The following is an 8734-nucleotide window of genomic DNA, read 5'->3' on the forward strand; positions in this document are numbered from 1 at the left end:
ATAATTTCCTTTAATTTGTAAAATTTACAGTTTTGTTTGAGGCTGTTTGCATACCCCAACAAACACTGAACCATTATGTCTCGCCTACGGCGCCCAGGCTGGTTTGCTTGGTAGTTCCAGTCTGGGTCTGCCGAGGGGACTGCTTGCTCCCCTAGTGGGATGGTGGCATCAGTTAAATGTAGTTGGTTGGCGTGCTGCCTGGCGGCCGCTAGGATGCGCTCTTGCTCCTCAGGGTTTAGGGTGGAGGTTAGGATAACCTGGAGGTCATGCCAAGTTAAGTCATAGGCCTGACAAAGATATCTAAATTCCTTTATGTAAACGTTGGGATTAGCTGAGAAATCCCCTAAACGCTTTTCAATTTTGGAAAGATCGGCCAATGAAAAAGGGACATGTACTCTGACTACCCCCTCCGCCCCAGCCACCTCTCGCAAAGGCGCTAACACTGTAGGAGGGTGTGGCAGGAGTGGAGGCATCAGCAGGGCACTTAGAGTGGGTGTGTGCAGAGACAGGAGACTCAAGACAGCCAGTTGGGGGCCCCGAAGGAAGCACGGGACTGAGTGGATTACTAGTAGGTAAGGAAGAGGAAGAGGAGTCCAGGCGGAGGGAGGAGAAGTATAGGGCGGAAGTGAGGGAAACCCTAGATCCTCCGGCTGAACAGAAAGGAATGAAGACTCCTCTTTTTCGGGTTCCTGTGAGCCGGCGTCCTTGGCTAGCATAACTTGGGCCGAAGAGCACCGCTACACAGGTCGGGACGAGAGCGTAAGGCCCCAAAGCCTTGTGTGTACGTAATTTCAGACCACTTGCCTAACCGCTGGCAGAAATTGCTGAGGTCGGTCAGAACATTGTGATCTAGGGTGCCCTCCGGTGGCCACTGAGACTGATTGTCTAGTTTGTATCGGGGCCTCGCCACAGTGGAAAGGAAAATTAACCGCTTCCTCCTAAGGTCTTGTTCAAGCTGTAAGGTTTTTAAATTGGCTAGGAGGTACCCCAAGGGGGTGCTCTTTGGAAATTTGGACTGGGAGTTTCCCATTTGTTTCCTCTTTACCGACACAATGGACCCAATGGACATGGGAATGGATCCCTGCCTGGCTTCAAAGCGTCCTTTGGAACCAGCAGAGACAGACGAGAGGCTCTTGAAGCCTAAGTGGAGATTACCTTCAGGCGGACGTCTCCGTCCTGAACGGGTCTCCCGAGCCACTTGGTGGCTCCAAATGGACCCCGACCTGTGCAGGATTTCTGGCCAAGGGTAGAGAGGAGACAAGGGCACTTACCCCCAGAGAGGCCGTGAGAGTGAGGGAAGCGGGTCTCAGGTCCTGGTCGGTCTGCGGGGTGGAGCGAGGAGGAGGAGGAGGCGGCTCCCCAGACCCTGGGGGCCCCAAGGAGGGGGTCTCCTCCCGGGTTTCGGCACCAACTGTTTTGTTTTTTCTAAGACCACCAGATCAGGCGCAAAGGAACCAGCGACTAGGCAAGGGTAGGAGCAAAACTGCAAGTTTATTTTGGTCACCTAGCTTCAGGGGAAGAAGGTGGGTAAGGAGAGGTCTGTTGGCCTCCGGCAAATGAGGCCCACAGAGTTCCCTGTGCTGCTCTCGGACGGAGTTCCGACAGTCCCGACCACAGTGGGGAAGCTGGGAAGTCCGCGCGTGGCACTCGTCCGGAGCGGCTTTTCTGGGAGTGGGAGGGCGATAGGCGGGGCACGGGCGTGTTCGGGGGCGTTCCACAGGTGCGACCAGGTAAATCTTGGTCTCTTCAGATTGACGTCACCTGGCGCATGCCCAGTTGGTCTGCACCTTCCCGGGCGTCGGCTGCATTTTTGCGTGCACGGGAAAAGTTGGGGCATGAAGAACCGGAAGTGCGCCATCTTGCCTCCGTTCGTCCAAACACTTATATAAACATTCAAACCTTTACAAACTTTAAAAATCAACTCTGTGGCCCTTTGGTAAACTTGTTTAATAGTGAGTCCAGTTAAATTGAAAGTAGTAAGACTGTGATTATTGGGATTTTCTTTTACTGGTCACTGACTGTCACTGTCAAATAAGTAGTTTCCAAGTTTTGACAGATAAATGGAACTCTATGGTCTCCAGAAGTGGCCTTTTTTCTTTGAAGAATAGGTAAAGACAGCAGGCAGTCATTCTATGGGATTTGGCTTTTGCTAAGAGCAGGTAAAGAATGTAGATACAGTTACTCTGCTATTCATTTGCTCTTCCCATACTTGGAAGCAAAAACAATGAGGTTAAGTCGTTCTATCTCCGCAAAGTATTCTGGTGTCTATCCCCAGTCTCTCTTTGGGTCCTCTAAGCTGGTTAGGAGAACCAAAGAGGAGGAGGGAGAAAAATAAGAAGGACTACTCCAATTGAAAACCATAGATACATATATGTTTTATTTTAGTAAATATTTCAAATTATGACTTTAATAGTCTTTAAAAGGTTACAACTGTCATGCGCGTCCATGTGAAGAGACCACCAAACAGGCTTTGTGTGAGCAATAAAGCTTTTTAATCACCTGGGTGCAAGTGGGCTGAGTCTGAAAAGAGACTCAGCTAAGGGAGATAAGGGTGGGGCCGTTTTATAGGATTTGGGTAGGTAAAGGAAACTTACAGTCAAAGGGGGGTTGTTCTCTGGCGGGCTGGAGTGGGAGTCATAAGGTGCTCAGTGGGGGAGCTTTTTGAGCCAGGATGAGCCAGGAAAAGGAATTTCACAAGATAATGTCATCGCTTAAGGCAAGGACTGCCCATTTTCACTTCTTTTGTGGTGGAATGTTATCAGTTAAGGCGGGGCAGGGCATTTGCACTTCTTTTGTGATTCTTCAGTTACTTCACGTGAAGTCACAGGGGATGTGATGGCTTGGATTGGGCTCAGGCCTGACAACAACCATATACCACAGACCTTGGTGAAGCTGCAATGTATTAATTTTTGTCATCAGTTTCCATTATTTACTCTTCAAAGAACCAAAATGAAATCAAAATTTTAAAACATGATTATAAGCCTTTGTATCAACTGAGAATTAAGAATTTGAGTCATGAATCTTTTTCTTAATAACCTACTTGACTTAAAAAGTAAAAAAAAGTAGAAATCTTATCAACCTCTGTAAATATCAACAGAGTTTGAAAAATATCAACTCTCTTCCTACAGAATCATGATCACCTTTAAAATGCTATCCACAATATCAAAATTATAAAAGTCAGAAAGCAGCCTGATTGTCAGTAGTATTGGTTTCCATCTTCTTTAACCCATGTGTATGTTAAAGATGTGGTAGAAGAAAAGGAATCATGCTATTTCTAGTGTTCATGATAACAACTCTATGAAAACATTTAAAGAAACTCCATGATTTCACAGTTACAATTAGAATTCTATTAATAACCAACGAGCTAAGGTGTTTTCTTTATCTCATTGCTCTATGTATTTCTAGCAATTTTTAGACAAGTTTAGCAGAACTATAAGGGTTTTCATCAGATAATTTTCAATATTATTAACTAGGTCATGTGCCAGAAGCTGTTATACCAAATATTTAAAAATTAGAACTGTGCTGAAAAAAAAAAAAGACATACAATAAGAACTTCCAAGAGATACAGACTGATTTCATGCCTGAGACAATTTTACAGCCTAAAAATTCTGAAAGCAACAGAAAAGCAGAATTGCTTATTTTGCCTAATTACTTTCACCATTTAAATATTAATCAACATGGCATTGTCTTAAATTCAGTTACTAGTAACAGTATTTCATCAGTAGTCATCACTTAATAGAAAAGGATTCTGAATTTACATAAATTAAAAAACAATAAATCTAATAGGAAAAAAGATTAGGGCCTGTTCTTATACCTGTGAGTCAATAATGAATGAAAACAGAGAGAACTAAATCTAACGAAGGCACTATCATAAACAGCAATCCACACCTTGCCCACCCCCACACCTCAGAATATATTTCCACCAGGAATCAAGAATTATGTCATGGCCCTTTAGGAAAAGTAAACTAAGAAATCGTAACATAAGAAGGGAACTAAATTATGATATCTGCACATGTATACTGACATAGTAAACTACTGTAAGCAGTACTTTGAAGTCTTCTAAACTGTGTAAGTACCAGTCTTTGAAGAAGCTCACTTCACCATCATAAACTTTAAACAGTCAAAATGTTTACCCAGAGTAGTGGTTCTTAAGCTAGACTGTGCATCAGAATAACCCGGCATTTGTTAAGAAACAATGCTTAGGCACCTCCCTGCTGGTTTCTGATTCACTATGTCTGGGGACAGCACCCACCAGTATGCATTCCTAACAACTTCTCAGGTGATGCTGAAGCTGTAGGACCTGGGACTACCTGTCAAGAACCACTGGCCTAAATAATAATAATAATTATTATTATTAGAAGGAGTTTTGTTCTTTGTTGCCCAGGCTGGAGAGCAATGGCACGATCTCGCCTCACTGCAACCTCTGCCTCTGGGTTCAAGTGATTCTCTTGCCTCCACCTCCCTAGTAACTGGGATTACAGGAGTGTGCTACCACACCCGGCTAATTTTGTATTTTTAGTAGAGATGGGGTTTCTCCATGTTGGTCAGGCTGGTCTCAAACTCTTGACCTCAAGGAATCTGCCAACCTCGGTCTCCCAAGTGTTGGAATTACAGGCCTGAGCCACCATACCTGGCCCCCACTGGCCTAAATTATTAACGGTACATCAGCACAGACCTAATCAAAATTTGGTCAAGATGCATGTAACCAATAAGGATAGAGTATTTTAATGCTCACGAAGAACACTGATAAATTCACCCTTACTATATCAAAATGTCAACATCTGCTTCATGGTCTTCCTCAGTGAATTTTAAGGACAGCACCTCTTCATTAAGGAAAAGCCTCCTGAGCCTCTCCTTCTGGGCCTGATGCTGCTCCTTCAGTTGCCTCTTGTGCTCTTGTGTAAGGCCTTCTGGTGTAACTTCCCACTGTTCAAATCGTTTTTTTGAATCCCGAATCTGCTCTGCTGCACTTGCAGACAGGGTGCTGTCACTGTGTGCTCAACTCATGTTTGCACTGGAGTTGGAAGCAGAGTTTCCAACACTGGACTCACTACTGCTTGCAGAACTGACCATGGTGGCACTGCTGCTGCTAGTACTGGCACTGGCACTGCTCACTCCACTGGTGTTTGCACAACTAAAAGTTGCTTCTCTTCCAGGCCTCTCTTGCAGGCCATTGGTGAAGCCTGTGCTCCTTGATATAGTTTCTCACCTGCTTCAGTTTTTCATCTCTGAGACAGTTAAGTTCAATAATAAACTCACTGTCTGTAGGGGAGATTTGAACAGAAGGATCAGTGATCTTAATAATATCAAGTTACTCCCGAAGACCCATCTCAGTACTCACTTTCTGACTCAGATAGTCAATACATTCCACCTGCTCATCATTGTCATTGCACACCAAGGGAGTTCATCTAAATTCTGATGCTTGCTTTTCTTTTTAGGAAGCATGCAAGGTGAACTTGGAATACTGGGTATGACATCAGAAGGTACATCACTCCCACTGGCAATGTCACTGCCTGGTAACTGCCATTCAAACTCGCTATCTGACCGATCCCAGTTAGTGTTTATAGAAGAAGAGACATCACTGCAGACGCTCTCCTCAGGAAATAAATCAAAAGAAGTGAAGTCCTGATAATCTAACAGGGAATAGCAGTCATCTTGATCTCCAACGGACATAGATGAAAACAGCTCCTCACTGCCTTCTGAGCTGGCAACACTTATTCCATAAGAAGTTTGGTTCCACCTGTTGGTGTGGAAACGGTGGAGCGGGTCAGAGCAATAGCAGGAGGACAGCTGGCAGCTGAAGTCACTGGTGTCCAGGCAGCCCAGCTCCTTGCCCGGGCAGGTGCCCACCCCGCAAGGCGGTCGCAGGAACAGGAATGGTTGCTCAGGGAATAGAAACTTCTTTAGGATGTGATGGCCAAGGCCTCATCGGACATGGTTGGAGATGGCCTGGCTTGGGCTCCCTCTCTGGCCCTGGACTGCTGCCGTGCCTGCCCCCGCACTCACTCCAACCTGTGCATACACTCACCATCACTCCCGGTTGTGTCTGCCGCAGCTCACTGGCAGACTGGGCGTCACGGCCCACTGCTGCTTGGGGTGTGCGCGGCTGCACGAAGAGGCTGCTCGAGGCCACAGCAGCCCACTGGCGACCCGGTTAGCACCTCAGTGGCCTCTGCAGCCACCTACACCAGCTGGCTCAGCCTGTCAGTGCAGTGCCACTGCCTGGCCCGGCCAGGCCTGCCCTGCCCTGCCCTGCCCCGGTTTGCTTTATTACACTTGGCCTAATTATTTGTGTACACTGCAGCAAGAGTTTTTACATAGGATTTTACAGTTGCTTTGATGAAATTGTTTTCCGTAGGAGGAATCTCAGATAAGGTTTTTTTAAAACTGAGCCCAGCCGTAGATTGCCATCAAATATATATGAGTCAAGTGAATTTCCTGTCTTCTTGAGGTTCCAAGATAAACCTGGAGCTTCTGCGCCTGGCACTAAGTGACATTCTTTACTTACCATAGATCACAACCCCTGTACAGAAACTGTGTATACGGGCTGGGCGCGGTGGCTCAAGCATGTAATCCCAGCACTTTGGGAGGCTGAGACGGGTGGATCACGAGGTCAGGAGATTGAGACCATCCTGGCCTACACGGTGAAACCCCGTCTCTACTAAAAAATACAAAAAACTAGCCGGGCGAGATGGCGGGCACCTGTAGTCCCAGCTACTTGGGAGGCTGAGGCAGGAGAATGGCGTGAACCCGAGAGGCGGAGCTTACAGTGAGCTGAGATTCGGCCACTGCACTCCAGCCTGGGCGACAGAGCGAGACTCCATCTCAAAAAAAAAAAAAAAAAAAAAAAAAGAACTGTGTATACGAAATATCTATGTATACGAAATATGAGGCCATTTTCCAAAGACTTTCTTGGCTCTGTAAGTCAAGTTTGATTCCTTAAAGGAAAGCACATCATTCCAGTCAAAGCCTTAGAAAAATAACCAGTTTGTTCAATTGTTTCCTGTTACAAATGAAAACAGGTTCCTGTTGCAGTTATGCAAATGTTATAAATTTTCGATGCTGTAAGAAAGTGGCACTGCAACATAGATTTAATTTTCTCAGCAAGGCAAATTTTATTTCAATAGCAGGTGCAACTGGTGAATGCAGCAATGGCGAGAACAAGGGAGGGGAAGGGGTTCTTATCCCTCATTCAGGTAGCCCCTACTGCTGTATTGTTCCTCTGTTGGCTAGGCTTGTACCGTGCTGTCTAAGCTAATTCCAATTGGCTATTTTAAAGAGAGCAGGACTATGAGCCAGGGTGGCAGGGGGAGCAGTTTGGCAGGAAAGACGATTATGAAACAGGTAACTAAAGATGATTTAGGCCAGAGCAGGTGACCAGGGAAACAGATGTGAACTGATTAAAACTGGTGGAAAAGTTGTTTACTGAAACTACGAGGAAGTAATACGTTAAAATGGAGGACAAAGAACTGAACATACTGACATATTCATTCTTTGAAGAAAAATTTAGAACTCATTGTATCCAACACAAATAAGTCTATTGCTGTGAATTAAAAATATTCACAGAATAGTTGGCAAATTCTGGAGAAATCAGGTAGGAGAGAAACAAATATGCTCCAAATTTTGTTCACAGGGGTATACTTTACTCAGTTGTTAAAAACTGTATAAATAGCTTAAAAGAAAAGTTTTAACTCTGGAAAACAAAAAAAGGATTAGCAATGTTTTAAGCAAAAAGTCAAAAAGGTTACTTGAGTTTTCTGTTTTTCAGGCAGCTCCTGTTCTGTTTGATAGTCATCATGAACATTTCAGTTCTCCATGAGAGTTCTAACAGTTTTTACTTCTGTTTCAGTGTCACAATTTCCAGATTATCAGAAAACAAGCATATAAGTGCACTTATTAAAGTTCTATTGTTGATTTTAAGGCCATCTTTTAAAGAGGATTTAAAACAAGACAGCTGTCTGTAGATTAAAAAAAAATTTTTAAGGCAGCCATATGTAAAAGACACAATTGATGAGAAAATTTGCTACCTCTGTGGCACACAGTTAATTTTAACACAATTATGATTATTACTGATAATATCAGAAATACGGGAGTTTCCCGTAATTTTGGAACACATAATGATAACATATTTATACAAGTACAGCCAAAAGAAAACCAAACACTATTTCGTATTTGACAATGCTTTTCAAATGCTTTCCATATAATTTTTATACCAAATCGGCCAAATTAAGTCATTTTTGGACTTCAGGGAAACTAACGTATTAAAGGATTAATTAAGTTAGAAAAAGACATAATTTATCATTTGATTTTGCAAATGTTTGTCAAATATCAAACATGTAAAACACATGATATTAAAAACAGGATTACAGGTCATTGTAAAGTCATTTAATTAACCAAGGTGATAGTTCAGACATTTCAAGGAAAAGCAAAAACCTTCATTCTTTGAAACAGGAGAAAATTTTCTACACAGGAAGCCCTAATAAAAACAGCATGAAACCAGTTACATTGTTCTTCAGAATTACTTAATTAACCTTGTTAATCTGACACAGGGGTCCATATGCTGGTCACAAGGTTTATAAACAAGTTATCTTTAAATTATTGGTAAAGTACTATTAGAAATGTCCTAAAAATTGCCCAGTTCAGTTTTTCTATAATTATTAATGTCAAAGGCACAAGATTTTACTCAAGTTACATAAACTTGAAAAAGCATTTGACTAGTCGTTTGTTTTTTAGT

At 43.5% G+C, this 8734-nt stretch overlaps 1 pseudogene; it reads right to left on the minus strand.

Moving 5' to 3' along the window:
- Positions 1 to 4761: 4761 nt before the first annotated feature.
- LOC117070058 lies at positions 4762 to 6661 on the minus strand (annotated as a pseudogene).
- Between the last annotated feature and the right edge of the window lie 2073 nt (positions 6662 to 8734).

This window comes from Trachypithecus francoisi, unplaced genomic scaffold (assembly GCF_009764315.1).
Source record: "Trachypithecus francoisi isolate TF-2019V2 unplaced genomic scaffold, Tfra_2.0 Contig00158, whole genome shotgun sequence".
NCBI lineage: Eukaryota > Metazoa > Chordata > Mammalia > Primates > Cercopithecidae > Trachypithecus > Trachypithecus francoisi.